We start from the raw sequence: 19,563 nt of genomic DNA on the forward strand, positions 1-19,563 counted from the left end.
GGGGGGTTTTTTAATTGTTTAGCTACTACACAGGTAATTGGTCAAAAACTAAAGTACAGGACAAAATAAAATGCCTCATTGTGGCACTGTAGGAAGTCACAGAATCAACAGAGCCACTGCGATTCATCCTGGGGGATATTACGTGGCAATCCGTGCAGTAGTTGGTGAGATGTATTAGTCTGGACCGAAGTGTCGGAGCCATCCATAGAGCCACATCTGCTCCTCTCAATGTCCTGACATAAGATCCATTTGCTGGTATCTTCTTTGACCTCATTGCTGAGATATTTTACTGGAATTAGTTCATGACAAACAAGTTTACTGCACATTGTTGAGTATTGCATTTCCGAAACAAAACATCATCAATATGCGGTTGAGCTGCCATGCATTGATCCGTTGCACAGAATGCGAGACCATTACCGTGCTTTTATCAAATATAGCATTGCTAAGAGGCGGTGGCGTGATCTATTGATTCGTTGTATAGTATGTTTGCAGTTCTGCATCCTTTGCTATATAGAATATCAACAATAGGAGGTTGCGGGGCCAAGCATTGATTAGTTTCTCAGTACCCCTGCAGGTCCGCATCCTGTCCCGTATTAAATATCACCAATAAAGAGCAGTGTTGTAACATATTGATCAGTTGTATTTTAGATGAATAGGTTGAAAGAGCTGAAGAGAGGGATTGATGAAAGAAAGACTGATGAGTATTTCAAATGTGTAGGTATTTTGTTTTTTCAATATGCTTGCGGCATTTCCTTGCTTATTAGGCAATATGTCTTACCCGCAAACCCTTTCAATAACGGCTGTGGTGTTATTGATTAGCTGCATCCAAGCTCATGAAATGTGTCTTGTGTTTTCAGAGTCAGTGTGTGAACTCATATCTTTGTGTGGACCTATTTTGAGTTTTAAACCTTCAATGTGAGGACATATTTTGGAAAATGAGGACGTTTTTGGCCGGTCCCTACTTCGGGACAGACCTTCAAAGGCCGGCCTGAGGGTTGAGACTTTAGTTTTAAGGTTCAGGTTAGAGTTAGGTTTAGTGTAGGGTTTGGGTAAGGGTTGGCGTAGGAAATGTCATTGAGTGTCCTCACAAAGATGTAAGTACAACTGTGTGTGTGTGTGTGTGTGTGTGTGTGTGTGTGTGTGTGTGTGTGTGTGTGTGTGTGTGTGTGTGTGAGAAAGTGCTTAGTCAGGTCAAAGTGATGCCTCAGAGCTCAAACGCCAGATGGACGATTCTGGAGGAGGAGGCTGCTGACCAGTGTCCCACTAAGCACACACACACACACACACACACACACACACACACACACACACACACACACACACACACACTCAAATAAACAGAGCACAGCACAATCATGAAGTATTAATACAGAGGAAGAGCAAGACACTATACACACACACACACACACACACACACACACACACACACACACACACACACACAACATTGGCAGTCAATGAGCTCTTGGAAAGCATTAAAAGAAGGAACAAACTATGTAAATGTCACTTGTCCTCATGTTACCAGGCTGTTGTCTGCTTGTTGTTGCAGCAGCAGGAAGCTAACATTTTGAAACAAAGCAACCAACAGAATGCATCCTAAGCCTCCAGGGGACAGTACTGAGCTATGCATTTTTGGAAGAGGAGCTGAAGGCAATGTGATGCCCGAGAGCCTAAAGAGTCTTTCTGCCACACAAAGTTAGTCATTCTTTGTGTTACTTGTGTGGTTCAGCATTCGGCTAAATGTCTAAAGTCAAAGGGGCACAAAAAGCAGGGACCTGGAGGAGATGTTGAAACTTTAGGAGTAGTGAATGCACGATGGCAGTCCCAGTCTGATGGAAGCTAACAAAATAACATACTGCTGCATAAGTTGAGAATAAAGAATAGAACCCTTTACCCCTTTTGTTACAAGCAGGATGTCTGGCACCCCGTATCCTCACAGCAACTGTCACAAAAATACTCAGAGAGACACAAACCTCCTCCAAGGTTTTGGACAAACTGGGCATACTTCCATGACCCCGCAGTGTGAAGAGTCGTTCAATCGTAGCGCGACCAGGACACAATTTGCATTCGTCCTCCTGAATCTGACATTGTCGACCCACAAGAGGCTCCTTTCCAGCACCCTGGCACCGCTCAGATTTCCCAGGACGCTGAGGTGTGTCAAGCTTGCAGTCGACGCGCCTTTACTGCGTCCAGTGAACACGGTCACAAATTTTGAGGCAGTGCACGGATGTCCGCACAGGGGTCCGTGCAAACCTTCAAGGACTTGGGGAAAATAATGATATTTTCTTCATTCCAACAAATGGACCTTCACAGACTTTCAGCTTTCAGAGATTGCCACAAAACAAAACCCATGAAACTGCAAACCGCTGGTTAAAAATCCACAACGTTTCCTGAGGCTCTCTTCTGTAACGCGTCCAATAAAGACAAAATGCCAAAGATGCAAATAAAACACTTAAAAGTCACAGGAGAGGTTCACAGGAGGTTTCAGGGTAAAATATTCGGTCCACTAAATCTTAAGCACAGGAATCTAGTCGTGGCAAAATGTCAGTTTTGTTGCAAAAGCACTTGTAGTAAATGTTCTCGAGATTGATATTTCCTTCGGTGTTTTCATTAAGGTTAAATCTTTGCTCTTTATTTATGGGTTGAAGTAATACTAATTGCTAGTTGAGTGTGAAAAGTGGGACTGGAAAATAAATCCATCTCCGTATTCCCTCACTTTGTCTCTGAACAATGTGTGGAGCAGTGAAAAATAAAAATCGTTCTGGCGGCTGGTGGAACCTGATCTTTAAAGCGCTAAAGGCCAAAGCTAATAAGCAGTTGACTAACGGACGTGTCCAGTAAGAGGAGAACAGAAAAGAGCAGACACTCTGACCTTTACTCATGACGATTAGACTGGGAGAGGAAAAGAGGGGAATCGGAATGAAACAGCTCAGAGACAGAGCGCCGTTACACAGATTTACTGTGTCCACCCTGACAGACATAATTGAAAGGGAAGGGAAGTGATGGCTGGCGGTCTGAACACTTTCCGACGCGGCTGTCACTATAAATCAAACACATCTCCCCGTTTTCCTTCTGGCCCTCGTGTCTGTCAAGGAACCCACTTTAACCAGCCACTGAGGAATGCGTTAATGACGGTCAGAAGTGTGACATCACTGCTCCGCCGGCCAATGAGAACTGCAAACGTCCAAATGTCATGGGCTTTACCAATCACACAGATTGCCCCACCATTGGGGCAATCTGTGTGATTGATGTTGAGAAGCTTTGCTCGACTACCAAATGGAAACTGTCAAATCATAATAAGAAAACTTTTCTGACCGCAAAACGGTTTGAGAGCCACGCTGTATCTTGAAATAGTTTTTATTTGAATGTCGAGACTGTGTCGTGCATATTTGAACATTTTTATTATTTGTACTTTAGGAAGGGAAGCACTTTTGACCACTTGGGTACCTAAGCCTGACATGGTGTATAATTGTGTGCCTTCACAGGGAGCCACCATGGCTGTGACACCTGCCTCTCTGTCCTATTCTGTCCTCCTCTCTTCCCTCCAGCTCCTGCATCCATTACGGATCTTTCCAGATCTGTCACCAGCACACCCGCCCAGCTGTCCTCAGCATTTCCTCATTGAAACACACGCGTGTTTACTTCCCTCATTGAGTCCCGGTGTAAATGGACCAGGAGCGTTCACTCTCCCCTCTGTCAGCATTGCTGTACGTTCCTCTGCCTGTCTGGGATCAGCCCTCCGACTTCTATCCTGTCAGAATTTGTTTTTTATACTATCTTCATGAGTATAAAAACTTATAGAACAAAGCATCATTTCAATGCTCAGCTACGTTTGAATATCACCACGTCAATCACGTTGCATCATCAGGTAGAGGCGTGTTCCCACGGATGCAGTGACATTAAATGGATTGAAAAAGGGATGTGGGAGGAAACCCTAGAACAGTACAAGCAACAATCAAAAGTGGGCCTTAAATAGGAAGAGGTTGAAAACCCCTGATATGCAGTGTGATATAAGGGTATACTTTCAATTCATCTTGAAAGATGAAGGGCCAATTCTGTTTCACAAAACCAAAAAACGAACTACAACCTAACATGATGGGTTGACTGCTCTCTTCTCGTCCGATTCTCCAGTAATCCACTTCACCCGTAAGAGCTCTGACACCCGAAACCAACTCAATTTGTCTTCCTCTTGTTACTGGAGCGGTACAGGTAGCGCATGTCACAGGTGAGGATGAGAGCCGGTCAGGCTGCACAGCTCTCATTCTGCTCTACCGTTGAAGGGAAACCAAGCTTGACGCGAGTCCGCTCCGGACACCAGCTTCACTATGAGGACACGATGGACGGATGGAGCAAAGAAAGAGCCGCTGGATCATCAATAATGCACCGATATTCCACCTGACGGGTACGGAGGACAGACGGGAACATGCAAAGAGAAAAGACGTGAAGTGAAATGAAGAGTCGAGTTCGGAGAGGCAGAGGAAGAGGCGAGCCGTCGCCAAGAGAGACGTGTAACAGGCAGCCTGTTTACTGGAGTGAGAGCTCGTAATTTGCATGAGAATACCGAGTCTGGATGGTAATTTCGGCGACCTGATAACATGTCAGACGGACAGAGAGCCTAATGGGAGGCTGGAAAACAGCGGATGTCTCCTTCAGGCAAACATATTTCGATCGGAGTCTCGAGTGTAACACTGGAACGTTACAATTAAGGACAAACTGAACATGCACATGGAAATCAATTAGTTGTCAATCCATTCACACAACCAGAACAGGTCAATCTAGTTTAGATGCAAAATGATTACTGTGGCACAATAATTGCTTATATATTTGATTCCAACATAATTGCAACAGCATCACTGGCTGTCACTGTTGCCCGAGCAAAAATAAAACAGTAAGACAGAGCTGGCTAAATTAGGTCTTACAGATGAAAAACGTGTCTGAGGAGGAAGTGAAAGTAATGATTAGAACAGAACAAAGTCTCTGCAGAAGAGCATTTAAAAGATCGTAATTTAAAGCAAGGAAGACGGTCGGATGGAGGAACGGGCGAGAGATCAAAAGATAAAAGGTGTAAATGGGAAATCAGAATGAAGAATAAGACGGACTGAGGATCTAAACGGAGCGGTGGGAAGCCCATAGTGAGTCAATCATCCAGCAGCTTCTTGGTGAAAGAGACATTTATCTCCAATCAGCCACCTGCCAGAGATGTTCAATCCCGGCACCAGATGTAAAAATGATGTGCATGAGCAAAATATTGAGTGTGCCACCTTTCAAAAGAAACTGCTATGTATAAAAGATAATCTCCACGCACGCTGTAGGCCGACAAACACATTTATCACTGCTGAGCTTTGCGCGATAAGCATCGTTTCTTTTTTTCTTTTCTTTTGTGTGTGTGGCAATAAAGAACCTCAAAGAGGGAATTTGTGGACTTTCTGAGCTGAAGCCTTTGCCTGTTAAGCACGCCGTAATCCGTTAAACCACGCCGTACTGTAGGTCTCAACAAAGACCGTATCAGCTGGATATGGATTGCCGGCGCCAGCTGAAGAAATCAACATCTCTGATTCATGTTGAGGAAGATCGAGCGAGTTAGCATCTTTTAAAAGAATAGAGCGGGGATTGGGCTCGTGCCGTGCATGAATGTCGAGATCGAGGCGATGGACTCTTTGGCGTGTTTTCGGTGTCCTGACCGTAGAAAGAGGACTTAGTCATCGGGACGTCACCCGTTGGTTTGTGGACCGCGGTTTCGAAGCCTCGAGTTTGGCGTTTTGGCCACCGCCATCTTGAGCGGAAGTGACCGTATTTGAACCGCGGAGGAGTGACGTAGAGACGCCGAATGCGGCTCGTGGCAGCTACCTGTCAATCACCAAGGAGCCCCGCCCTAAAGCACACTCTGCTTTAGTGTCAACTCACGAAATGAACATGATGCTTTATTGAAGAAGACTAGAGACTGAGACCATAAACTCATGCTTACAATGTTTACTGAGGGAATAATTGAAGAGAGAAGTAGAGTCATTTTCACACGAGAGTCAACCAAGCTCTTTTCCTGAACCTTATTTCCTGTGAAGACGTACATTTAGTTTAAGACACTATACATGGAATGAGCGTATATTGAGACGTCGTCCCGAAGTTGGAGGTGAGAATGTGTTACAGTGACAGTGTTACCGTCCTGTATGGTGTTCCCCATTGTGAGCACGTCACGAATATTACACCAACAGTTTGACTGATGCATCACTGCTGGTGGCCTTCAACACAAAATATGTTATTCTAGTGAAACGCAATACCATAATTTGTTTTCATCAGCGATGCCTTTTTAGTCTGTTATCACCCGCTGCACGAATAATGGACACAAAAATGAAAAATACCCACCTGCAATTATTTTTGTTTTGCCAAATGCACGACGGGATTAGTTGATGTCTTTATTTACTGTGCGAAAGCTCAGAAAATCGACCGTAAAAGAATCGCATCACTCTTTTTTTGCAGCAAAATATTTTGTATAATAAGTGATGTGCGCATAAATCACACGCATAAAAAAAAAAAAAAGACAATGCCCCCCCCGGTATGTAGAGGCCTTTAGTCTTAATTGAGAGTGTTGTTTTGAATGCATCTAAGGAGAAAACAGAAACATCCGTCACCATGAGATAAATCCCCCGGTTGTACAGAAACCTCTACAGTGAAGTGAATGATTACATTTTAAATACATTCCATTGTTATGATAGAAAATCGAGGATTATAAAGCCCATGGACAAAATACCTGCATTTATCTTGTAGGAGGTATAGCAGGGCTCTGATAATCTGTTCATTTAGGGAGTAAATGAACTGAAAGCAAAGCTGCTCCTCGGAGACAGAGACCGGAGGAGGCAGAGAATTAGCGGCAGCGGCGGGGAGATAAAGATGAGACGGAGACGTTCATTTAGTCACCGATTTTCCTCAGCAAACAGCTGGAACCGTGTGAGCTTTGCACCGTTTCCTGCAGCTGGGGAGGACATGTGACTCGAGCAGCTCTCCTTGTCTACCAACGAGTGTTAAAAGCTGCAGTGGTACAGTAATGGGTGAACCTGTGCTCTGATGCCATCAGCAGTAGCGCCCTGTGTTTCCTCATGTTTGACATATGATTATTATGAATGAGAAGAGGTCTGATGCATGTGCATACAAACTAAACTCCTGCAGGTTTGAAAAGTATGCTAGGCTGTTAAAAGCTGATGAAAGTTACATTTTTACATTAGTGGTCGTTGCAGACACACCTGCAGAGATCTGAACTCTCCTAAGTGCACCTTTCTAGTTTTTATTGTTTTATTGTATTTTTTTTTTTATTTTTCTTCGTAACATAGTTAAGAAAGGTGCAATACAAATATTGTTATTAGTATTTTTACTATTTAAAAGCGTTTCGGAGCCTGGTTGTTGCATGTACACATCAGCAAAGAAAGTGAGCATACAAAGCACATTTAGCAGCAAAAACAATGTTTGCTTAAAGTCTCAACCATCAAGCAGACGGAGGACTGAGCCGTGCTCTGCGGGCTCTGCTTCCTTTAGTTTCATTCAGATCCAGATTAAACCCATCTCAGCCTCCCGGCTGATTCTGGGCTTTGATGTCGGGATAAAGCGGTCGAGCTCCTTCCCCGCAGAACGCTCCACAACAAACCGTGATCTTCACTTCGTCAGAAACTCACAACGGCATCCGGCACAGGACTCCCTGCTGGGGTTTTATGTCGGGCGGACAAACATTCACACTTATCCTTCTAGCATATAAATTCCATACAAACAGCATCTATAGAGAATAAAGTCGGGGCAATGCAGCTATTTCTTGTTCCTGCTTTTATTTTGTCTTGTCTCTTTAGAAATGATTCTGATCCTCTGCCTCCCTCCAAACGAGTCTGTCAGTATTTGCAAATCCAATAAAATCTTTTTGTTCCGTTTTGTGATTCGTGTCCTGAGCGAATACAAACACATGTCCTGCAATGAGCTCCTCCGCTGAAGAACCTCAGTAACACAGGCGTGAATGTCTCCACTTTAACAGCATCACATACAGAAATAACAAGTTTAAATCATCACATTTAGTTGCATGAGTTTCACACAAAAAAACAGAAAACATAAATCTTTAAAAAAAAATCCAATGAATTGCAGACATTTAAAATGAAGCTAAAGAAATATGACTGAGATTTTATTTCCTGTGGAATACATTCATACCAGGATTGAATGTGGGCAGTTTGTTCTGGATTCTGCTGCATGTCACAGCCCTTTCTCTCTCTCTCTCTCTACCCCCCCCCATCGTTCCTGTCTCTCTTTACACTGTCTGCCATGACAACAATATGCAGCCATCGACAAAGTGTCAGTATACAAAATGACATTCAAAATGGCCACTTCAAGCCCCTTTAACCAGCAACACATCAACAGTTATGAGAAATATCTGTTAACTTATAAATGAAGTGCCATGTAGGCATATTGCAATATTACTAACAGTTTGAAGCTATAAATCAACTACACTTCATATTTGCAACAGAATACAGTGTTGTCACGCAACGTAGACGATGCAGTCTAATTATATTCAGCTGATTCATCCTGTGTTTAGTTTCCACTCGTCACACATTCTCCGGTCTATAGTTCGCTCTGTCGTTCTTACCGTCTCTCCTGTTGAGTTTGGCGAAGCCCGGCGCGTGACTGCTGGACAGCTGCGAGGAGCTTCTGAAGGACGACGGCGGCAGATTGGACACCAGCGCGCTGTCACACACCTCTGTCAACCAATCACAAAGAAAAAAAAGAAGCATACACGGTCATGTTTTGCCTACGCTTTGAAAATCCAATCTTAATTGGCTGTTCATGATAATCAATAATGTATGTGATAATATATGCTAATGTCACATGGCACTGTAACCATATTCTGTAAATAAGAAGTGGACGTAGTCTCCGTGCATCACCCTTTGGTTTGTGGACGGCTGTTACAGGTTGAAAATCTAAAACCCATCCATTCAACAGCATCAACATCTCGTCTTTTTAGTGGATCAGATCAGTACAGATCGTAAAACAGAAGTACCAAAACACTTAGCATGAGTGGCAGAGGACAGAAAAGCAGAATACCAGAAGCGACGGGGCGGAAGCGTCACATGTTTCAGCCTCCATAGCCGAGGAGGAGTGGAGTTTTATCATTGAGCTGCAGGTCAAGTCAGCTCAGTGAAAACAAGCCTTTGACTTCACGCTGCAGCCTCAGCTTGATAAGGAGCGTCTCCTCTCTTAGCACGAGTATAAACATCTTTATGGGTCAGAATCATAAAAGCAGACGGAGAGAAACTCTTCTCCCAGCAGAGAGCAGAGGTCAACAGCAGAAAGCACTCTGAGGACGTCACAACACCAGACTCAGCTGGAGGTTATTGTTGTTCTCCATCTCTTAGACTCAGTGAAGAACTGATGCTGAGGGATGAAAATCATCCACACTTGCTTTCTACTTGACCATCATGCATTTCATTCATCCAGGTGTAAAACACAAAGAAGCAAACGCCTTTGAATCCAAAACAAAAGGTTTTCACAGCGTCGTCTTTGCTCCTGTCGAGTCTGTGAATGTGAGCACACGAGTGGCAGAGTGGAGTCTGATCACTGAGGAGCAGCTTCTTAATGGTCCCCAGGTGGAAACGGGTCTTTCAGCTGTAATGGCGCCATATTAGATGAATGAACGGTGTAATAATGCGGATGAATGAATGTGGTGATCGTGTCGTGTAGTGGAGATGAATGGCGTCCTGACTGGCTGGATCCTGATGGAGACGAATCAGTGTTGTCAGAAGAAACCTTCATGTTTCACACTTTAATTCTTTGTGGATGACTGGCCGCAATGAAAACGTCATATATTATATATAGCGCAATAATTATCCTTTTAATTGGCTTTTCTTTGCATAGAAACCCAATAAACATACTGTACATGATAGATATACAGGTGTAGATTTGCAAACATCTGAAAATGCAAAATGACATCAATTCAATACAGTTATCTTGAGGGTGTTGCAATTTTAACTTGCAGGCTGTGGTGCGATTGTATCCAACACATACATTCACACACGCCGCCTCCATCTAAAGCCTCTCCGTTAATGGATGTTGTTCTCCAACGCTGAGATAAGAGACAATTATTATGATTCACGCTGCGGTCCGATCCAAGCCCACAACTCTGACAACGAGGCTTTTAGATTCGATTACTCTGTCAACATTAGTGTACAGCACTTCAGCTCAAGGTCTTCATCTGCCTCTCGACATCCACCACGGCCTGATGATTTCACTTTTGAAACCATTTAAAGAGACACAGATTTCAACAACAATGCTGCATTATTTATCTTGAGTTCATATTTAGTTAAAAGGCATATATAGGCTGCTTTTGGACTGTCAGAAATGAGACGCAGGTAGAGCTTCCTCTCTCCCGTTTCTGACATTGCTAGTGCAAGTACTTCTGAAGAAGACTACATCTCCCAAAATACCTTGCAGTTTAAATATTGACAAATAATTAAATGTCTTAACATGATGTTAAATGCTGCATTAAGACATTTTTGGCCCCGTTGGAGCAGCATAATAAGCTGTAAACACAACAACACTGACTGTGAAACGATTGGCAACAAAACTACTTGGAAAAAAAGGTCATAGTCTGTGTTGAAATATTAACAGAACCGTAACAACCGTTAATAAATAACCTGAGCAGACTTTCTTATGTAACAATTTGTAAAAAGCTTAAAGTCAACATTTACTTTTGGTTTCACAAGGAACAATAACAGCGGTCTCCTGGGTGAAAGTCCTGTGTTTGTTGTGCTCGTTATTGTATCACGTAACTTTAAATACGATTACTCGATATATACATTACTCTGGTCGCATGCAGATGTCCACATTCCACGTATCTTTTCGTATCGTACATTTGATTGAAATATTGAGTTTCAAGTGCTCACAGTTGTATGGAGGAATGTAAATTAAATCAACATGCTGTAAAGACATCTCTTGCCAAATTTTTGTTTCAATGATCTTTTATCGTATATAATTAATAATGTTGACGATAAGAATGCTGATGTTAATGGCCCAAATATTACCAGGATGGCCGAGAGGTTAAGGCGTTGGACTTAAGATCCAATGGGCAAAAGTCCTCGTGGGTTCGAACCCCACTCCTGGTAAAATATAATCCTTATTGCTCGATATACATGACACTTGTATATCTTCAACTTTCCACATATCTGTGGTTGATGTGTACAATACCCCGTTAGAACATGTTTCTGTCTCTCACATAAACACATGGATCTTCTTGGGAGGATAATATAGCATTATTTTTAATGAAACACTTTTTGACATTGCCATTTTTTGGCTTTCATAGGCTTTATTTGGAAAAAAAAAGACAACTTTGCAAACTAGTCCTATTAGAAAACACATTAAGATCAAAGAAACCTGTGTTTGACTTGTTCATTGTTATTTTTTTAGCATGTGTCACCAGGATGGCCGAGAGGTTAAGGCGTTGGACTTAAGATCCAATGGGCATAAATCCAAATACAAATGATAATTAATAGCTAGCAGCAAATAGCTAAAGAGATGTAGTGGAGTGATAAAGCTATTTGCTGCTAGCTGCTAGCAAATAGCTAGTGGAGTAATAGGAGATGTAGTGGAGTAATAAAGCTATTTGCTAGCAGCAAAAGAGATCTAGTGGAGTAATTACTTAAGCCACCTGTGCATGTTATCTTCATGTTGCGTAGATTTAACAGAAAAACACATTTTATACTACATCACTAGTTGAGAGTTATCATAGTGATTACATCACTAGTTGAGAGTGTATCATAGTGATTACATCACTAGTTGAGAGTGTATCATAGTGATTACATCACTAGTTGAGAGTGTATCATTGTGATTACATCACTAGTTGAGTGTATCATAGTGATTACATCACTAGTTGAGAGTGTATCATTGTGATTACATCACTAGTTGAGAGTGTATCATTGTGATTACATCACTAGTTGAGAGTGTATCATTGTGATTACATCACTAGTTGAGAGTGTATCATAGTGATTACATCACTAGTTGAGAGTGCATCATTGTGGCTGCAGGCAGTGCAAGAAAGGCGTTCTTATTGCAAAAATGACTTACAACTTGTGTCATTCATACGCCATTTGGTGAGAGCGAGCTGTTATAATATGCCAGTGTAGTTGTTAATGCTTATTAACGTTAAAGCGCTGCACTTAGAGCCTTTAGAGGTTTATATTTGCATATGGCGAGTTTGAATTCTATGAATATTCAGTCCAGCTGATTAAAAACATCAGAGAGCCTCCAGCTTTGCCTCGGTGACTCTGTGGCTCTGAGTACTTTCTCTTTGATGATGAAATGATCTGGTATTGAGTCTGAAGTCATTTAGGACAGTTTGTTAGAGCAGTAATCATAAAGAGTCCTGATGTACAGTAACATTACACAGACTGAGCCTCTTCATAATCGGTCTTTAACATTTCTATCATTAGTAATGGAGTGGTTTTGAGCTTCATACATATTTAATTACACTGCTTTAGATGCGGTCCAGCTACTCAACAGTCATCAGAAGGCCTCCAGCTCTTTGGTCCTCTGACGCTCCTCCTGATAGTCTTCATCCCTGCAGGCTTTCACACTCGCTACTGTGGGTGGTGGGAGAGCCCTCAGCGTGACGAGCAGCTGAATTACAGTAGTCTGAAGAGGTGAAGTGAGAGGGACGGCTCTCCAACGCAGAGCGCTGTAATCTCTGAGGAGATAATGTGTGGAGAGAGAGAGAGAGAGAGAGAGAGAGAGAGAGAGAGAGAGAGAGAGAGAGAGAGAGAGAGAGAGAGAGAGAGAGAGAGAGAGAGAGAGAGAGAGAGAGAGAGAGAGAGAGAGAGAGAGAGAGAGAGAGAGAGAGAGAGAGAGACGGTTTCTCTCAGCTGAGCTTTGACATTAAGAGCCGGCGTTCCTGACATTGTGACCAGTGAAGCACAAACACGGAGGACTCAGAGGGAAATGGAGCTAAATGTTGAATACCTGCTGGACTCTGCAGCCACTGAACCTCGACACAGCGACCCCGGCTGCGTTACACAGAGATCCTCCATGAATATTAAACCACTGCAGCTTCTTCACCCTCGGCACAAACCGGGAAAACAAACACACCTCCTTTCTGTTTCTGTCAGACTCGACTTCTAAACAAGGGTGAACTTAAAGAGGTTCACCTGGCATTTACCTTTGAGGCATTAACAGAAGAAAGAAGTTGACATTTCTGACTAGGTAGCCATTGTTTGAAACCAACAGTATGGGGTTCAAGATGTCTGAGCTATTTCAGCAGAAAAAGCCATTTCTTTGAGTCTAGAACACTTTTTATAACAAATAATGCTTGTAAACTGAGAGCTGTTTTGCTTCAATATAGTTGAAGAGGTGATTGATAAGCAGACGTCTCAGCCTGTAACAGAACATAGGACGGGATTACGCTGTCTTAAATCTACTGTGGCAGAAAATAACAGTGTGGACTGACCTGTTACTGGGCCAAAATGAGACTCCATTACTTCCTCAGGTGAACAAAAAAAAAGAAGTGTAATGCAGAACTTCACTGACAAGAGCAGGAAAGCATTACATTGACATCTGAGTGATGGGAAATGGCTTTTAATCTCAATAAAATATCCTCCCATTAAATTAAAGTTTAATCATTTCTTGTACCTGAGGAGGATTTAAAGGGAGAGAAAGAGTCAAAGCTCTCCTACAGTCCATCTATTCATCCACAAGTGTCACTTCTATCATTCGGGGTGAATAAACTGAGAATCTGACGGCAGTAAAAAGTCAGTAAAAAATCTTTGGAGTCCCGGGGCCTTGGCGCTGTCAAGCCCGATTAATCACGACTGACGTGATAGGTAGACTTGTACTTGGCACAGGAGAGACAGAGAGGGAGGCCACAGCTCATTCACCTGCACTGTTCACTTCTTTACTGTTTTCGCTGAATAACAAAGCGCCCACAAGAGTCCGCGGAGGAGCCGGAGACCCTGAATACCGATGAGCTCCATCCATCACCTCCACAAACAGAAGGTCCCGCACTTCAGAGCTCCGTCAGCCCCACAGAGCCAGAGTTCAGCGGTACTCGGTGTGAGCCGAGTCGACTCGCTCAGCCATTCGGAGCATGTAGCAGTAAGCAGGATAATGAGGCTCCGACGAACGCTTGTTTGTGCTGCAGAGCGCTAACAATCATCCTCAAGCAAGAAACGTCAATGTTCATTTTACTAATCCGCACAACTTCTGCCTCCAGAAAGACCCGAAGAGATTATGCCAGGATGTAGTAAAGAAATATACAAAGAAAATAAAAGCTGTGACTTGTTTCAGAGGGACGCACTGTCACTGAACATCTACTTGATCATATCCCAATGAACCTCTACCAGGAGTGGGGTTCGAACCCACGAGGGCTTATGCCCATTGGATCTTAAGTCCAACGCCTTAACCTCTCGGCCATCCTGGTGACATAAGCAGCATCTCCATCATCGTCATCATCGGCATGGGTACTTGAAACTGCAAGCCAATATTTCAATCAAATAATTAGTTGTATGGGAACGTCATTTTTGTAAATTTCACTGTTAACAATCATTCACAGGATAAACAATATACCACGGTTACAGGTTAGCTTAGCTTACAAAACAAAGCAAAACCCGCCAATGAGCAATGCTTGAGGTTCATAATTAATACGCTATGTCTCATTGGTGTGAAACCGACCTGTTGTGGTTGTTTCCATACTTAGCTTTTCGTGGTTTAAATGAACACGTTAAGCAGTGAGAAGGCAAGCCTGGGTGAGCTGGAACACTAATCACAGTTAGAGAAAATCAAATATCGTAAAAAAAATGTAGCGAATACTTTACACAATATTGATATTGCAACGATGTTGTAGGCTTGACCGTTGGCGGTTTCACAAAATATTCAGACGCAACTTCTTGACGGCGACCCTGTTGCTGGAGCACAGTGTCAACACGTTCTCAACAGTGACAGCGGAGCAGTCGGTGGCAGCGACAGGCTCCCTTTCACTTCTAAACAGGAAATGTATGAAAACAAATCCTAAATAGAAACATCAAATAGTGCAGAAGTTGAAATATAGGAATAAAATATCTCTAAAATAGAATACTGTGGTGGAATGCTGTGCAGTCGTGGTAAAATGAATAAACAGGATAAAATGAATATACTTTACTGAAATGTTGACACAGTGATTGACACCTACAGTCACTAAATGAGAGGCCGTGCCCTTACTACGGTGGTTAGACTAAAAATAATGAGAAAAAACAAAATAATGACCTCGTTAAAAAATCTGTGACAAAATACATCAGCTGTAAAGATGAACAGCAAACCAAAAATATCAGGTAAAAGTTTTTTTTTTTTGTGTTCTTTTTGTATTAATTTAGTGCACACACCGTGTTGGATTTATATGCTGGCCGTGATAGATAGAACAAGCTGATTAAAACTGCTGAATTATTCAACAGGAGCCGGTATCTGTTCTCAAGCTGCCTGTGGCCCGACTTAATTGATTAATTGAAATGCAGAGCAGCGCACCGTGCTAACTAATACCCCGAAGGTAAGGACATGGCAGGAGCTCTCCTCTCCTAGTTTAATTAGCATTGCTTTGACACATAATTAATAGCACAGAATGAGAGAATCCGATCAGGCTTCACAGCAGCATATGGCACCTTCCGTCTACAGCCACGCTGCAACTGCAAAGACCTCGCCCAGCCGTTTAATGCAGTTCACTCTACGTATATGAACTGACACTGGGGGAATAACTTTACATATTTTAGATGCTATAAACATAAATTATGTCAACCTATCCGTAGATTGTTTACGCTTATGCTCGGAACAGACATTAATAGAAACAAAACAACGGCAATCACATTTAAAGGTCTTATTTATTATGTGCACAAAATGAACGCGTCATCAGCGCAATCAAATCAGTAGAAATGGCAATTTATAAAACACAGCCGAGGTTTAAGCATTAATAACTGCATTACAGGATGTGTCCGCGAAGGAAACGCACAGAAAACGGCCTCTCCTAATAGTCAGAAAACAAGCTAAAAAGGTAATATTTCAAATTGAATGCTCAACAAAACATATGACAGATGAATGCACAAAGAAGCGTATGAATAGGCTACAACACATTTACATATTAATAAGAGCTCTATTGAGGAAAAATGGTAAGAAAGGGAGTCTATGCTAATGAATTCACCATGTGAAGAGAGAGATCGCTGAAAGAGGCTATAATGGTGACACATAGCATGTATCTGGAAACACATGTTAAGACACCACACATACATTGTGTAGATGCTATCCCCACCTGAAAAGTTCTTGTAGTTAGAGATCTATGAAATCCTTGCTGGACTTTCTGAACTAATTTGCATTTCAGCTGTAAAGTCAAAGAAATGAAATAGAGAAGTAACACAAGTGCAATGTGTGGGACTACTCAGCTCTGTCTCTTGAAGGTTACATTCCCTTACAACAACACCTTCTTGTGAATTAAGTGTTGAGGGAAACTTTTTTCCATCTTGGAATACATTTTCTATAAGTCTGCAGTGGTCCGCATAGGGGGTTGAAAAACACAGGGGACTGGTGTTTGTGTTCTGTGTGAACTGAGTTCCTTTGTTAGAGGTGCCAGATCCGACATTGTGTCTCGACGGCTCTCAACACCTCGGCGGCGGAGCCGGCGGCTCGTAGCTATCGATGCAAAAAAGTGCAAACTACGGCGAAAGTGCTGAGAAGCGAACCTGAGACTTAACAGCTGTGGCCCCCGTGTGAGTGGGCTTACATGCACTAAAGGATCCTGCTGCTGGCACGGCTTCGCCAACAAAGTAAGGCGGAGCCCTGATAACGACACACAAAGTGGCTCCATTTTCTGTTGAAGTAGGAATCACTCCATCATAATTTCAGCTCTTATGGCAATTAGTTGTTTGCTGCTATAAGAATATTAATGTTTCACAACTCCATTCTACCAGGAGTGGGGATTGAACCCACGAGGGCTGAAGCTCCTTTGAAACTTAAGTCCAACGCCTTAACCACTCGGCCATCCTGGTACCCTTTGTCTTAGTATTATTATTATAAAAATGAAAAAATATGGGAAGACACACTATGAAAGGTTTTCTGATAGAATTACTTTGCAAAGTTGTCTTTTTTCCAAATAAAGCCCACAAAATGTTAATGTCAAAAAACTGGTGTTCCAATACAAATAAAGCTATATTATCCAAGAAGAATGACGACAACAACAGTCCTGGTTAACAGATGCTGTGACCGTCTTTCAAAGTAGTTTTGTTGCCAATTGGCTCACAAAGTTCTCAGCTCTAGTAGAAATCACTCCACTAGAATAACACTAATCACATTAACGTTTTACCAGGAGTGGGGTTCGAACCCACGAGGGCTTTTGCCCATTGGATCTTAAGTCCAACGCCTTAACCTCTCGGCCATCCTGGTGTTATTTGCACTGTCAACATCATCATCATCGTCGTCGTCAACATTATTAATATAAAAAACAATAATGGGATGACACAATACTGAAATAGCATTGAAACAAAATGTTTGCAAGAGATGTCTTCACAGCATGTTGATTTAATTTACATTCCTCCATGAAAAAAAACTCTATGAATACTTGAAACTGCAAATCAATATTTCAATCAAAAAAACAGAAAAGGAAAGAAAGAAATATATTTATATATATTATTATTATTATATATATTTATAATATAAAACTGTGACCATTTCCCTCAAAACGCGATTAAGAATGCAGTTTAGGTGTATGGGAACGCCATGTTTGTAGGAAACAGAGTCGCACGCTTTCACTGTTTGTTTTCCATTTTCAGTTTGACATTCATGGTCCCAATTCCAGTACCTCAAATATCAAATGTACAGAATATACAATATGGATTCATGAACAAATCTATAGCGCTTTCACGTCTGTACGGGAGGCCTACATTTACAGGTGGAAGCAGGTTAGCTTAGCTTGGCTCTGTCAAACAAAAAAAGCAATACTTAAGTTTAATAATTAATACGTTATGTTTTGTGTAAAACCGACCTGTTGTGGTTGTTTCCATACTTTGGTATGAACACGGTAAGCAGTGAGAAAGGAGATGGATTTTATTAACTTCTGTAAAACTATTTAGTATTTCCCAAACTGTCAAACTATTCCTTTTAAGACCTATGCAGCAGTGGTGGTTTTCCTTTTCCCAGAGGAACTAGAGAAAGTCTCCCTAGAAAACATGAATCGATGACATTACCTGCTGGTGCTCCAAGCTCCCAAACTACTAGACCATGTTGCATTGAACCCGTCTGCTGCTGCTGAAGCTATTGTAATGTGTGTCCCCACCTTTTTAAAAGCAGTGCAATGAGGTCACTCTGCAGTAGAAGCCTAGCGCTCCACAGAAACACGGTGCAATAAAAGCTTTTCTGCTTGGTGTCAAAAGATCTGTCGGATTCATAAATGCACATTAATGCATGTGTACAGGGAGCGGCCCACACAAAAAGCTGCTTAATGCGTACGACGCTAATCATCGAGCCTTTTGAAAGGATCGAACAATCCTCCTCCTCGCTGAGGCTCGTCACACTGAGTGGCGATGTGGGCGGCGAGGGGGGGGGGGACAGGCATCAACCAAATGAAGTGATCAAAAACGGACACGAGCAGCATTTAAAAACCTCTTCATCTTTAAACTGCCCGATTTTAACTCGCATGAAGGCAGAAGAGAGAGTTGAAAGAAGCTGTTGAGATCTTCCCAGGGTGCAGTACAAACACAAATACACACTGTCAATCACAACAACACAATTATGCAGATTTAGAGGGAAGGCTGCAGGCTACACCACTTGTACTAATAGCTCCAGAGGGAGATATCATAAAATACCTACTAATCTACCAGCTGCACTAAGTAAGTGTTTTGAATATGTTTGCCTCTTAATTGAAAACGTCAACACACTTAGAATACAAGCTCATTTTCATTCATTCAGGCAAAAAGAACACACATATTCACATCATCCAGGCAGCTCAGCAATATTCATTTATTTCACAAGTGAGACATTTAAATCAAATGGCATCAACAACAGCGCTGCTTCAGTTTAAGGAGTTACGGAGAAAATACTGACGCTAGAACAGCCACTTTTCTCGTCACTTCACTGATCTAAGGGTAATGTTTTCTTAACTGAGATAGAAGGGCAGTCAAAAGGGCAACTAATGAAGACTCGTTGTCTCCTCGGCGTGGAGGGGTTTTTTTTTTTTTTGCGAGGATTGCGCTCCTGGTTAGAAGAAACCAGCGTAGCTGTCGGTAGACTGGATCAAACCCCCGGTGCCTGAGTCCGTGTGTAAAAGCAGTGGTGTGTTATTTCTCATTCTCATAATGGAAAGAGACACGGACAGCTTTCTGAAGCGTCCGCGCAGGGAAACACATGACAGTAGTGGCGCTTAGGAGCAACATTTTTTTTTTTTTGCCTCAAGCACTGAGGTGACGTGATACATATTCTACTAACTGCACAGTGAGTTTGGATATACCAACTACCCGGTATGCTGATTGATGCGCGTCATGCGCAAACAAATGTCCGCAAGCGCGAGTCCCGCCGAGAGACTTTTAGCCGTGCGCCGGTAGCCACATT

The 19,563-nt window shown here is 42.4% G+C and overlaps 4 non-coding genes and 1 pseudogene across 4 annotated transcripts; 1 reads left to right on the plus strand and 4 right to left on the minus strand.

Moving 5' to 3' along the window:
- The window catches only part of LOC137890620 (contactin-associated protein-like 4), a 78,847-nt pseudogene that overhangs the window by 45,801 nt on the left and 13,483 nt on the right, over window positions 1-19,563 (minus strand).
- trnal-uaa (transfer RNA leucine (anticodon UAA)) lies at window positions 11,041-11,123 on the plus strand. The gene has a single exon. It is a non-coding gene; the product is annotated as a tRNA-Leu (tRNA).
- On the minus strand, window positions 14,343-14,425 carry trnal-uaa (transfer RNA leucine (anticodon UAA)). Its single transcript has one exon. It is a non-coding gene; the product is annotated as a tRNA-Leu (tRNA).
- Window positions 16,926-17,009, minus strand: trnal-uaa (transfer RNA leucine (anticodon UAA)). Its single transcript has one exon. It is a non-coding gene; the product is annotated as a tRNA-Leu (tRNA).
- trnal-uaa (transfer RNA leucine (anticodon UAA)) lies at window positions 17,321-17,403 on the minus strand. Its single transcript has one exon. It is a non-coding gene; the product is annotated as a tRNA-Leu (tRNA).

This window comes from Cebidichthys violaceus, unplaced genomic scaffold (assembly GCF_023349555.1).
Source record: "Cebidichthys violaceus isolate CVI_PGR_0920_01 unplaced genomic scaffold, fCebVio1.0.p SCAF_67, whole genome shotgun sequence".
Classification (NCBI taxonomy): domain Eukaryota; kingdom Metazoa; phylum Chordata; class Actinopteri; order Perciformes; family Stichaeidae; genus Cebidichthys; species Cebidichthys violaceus.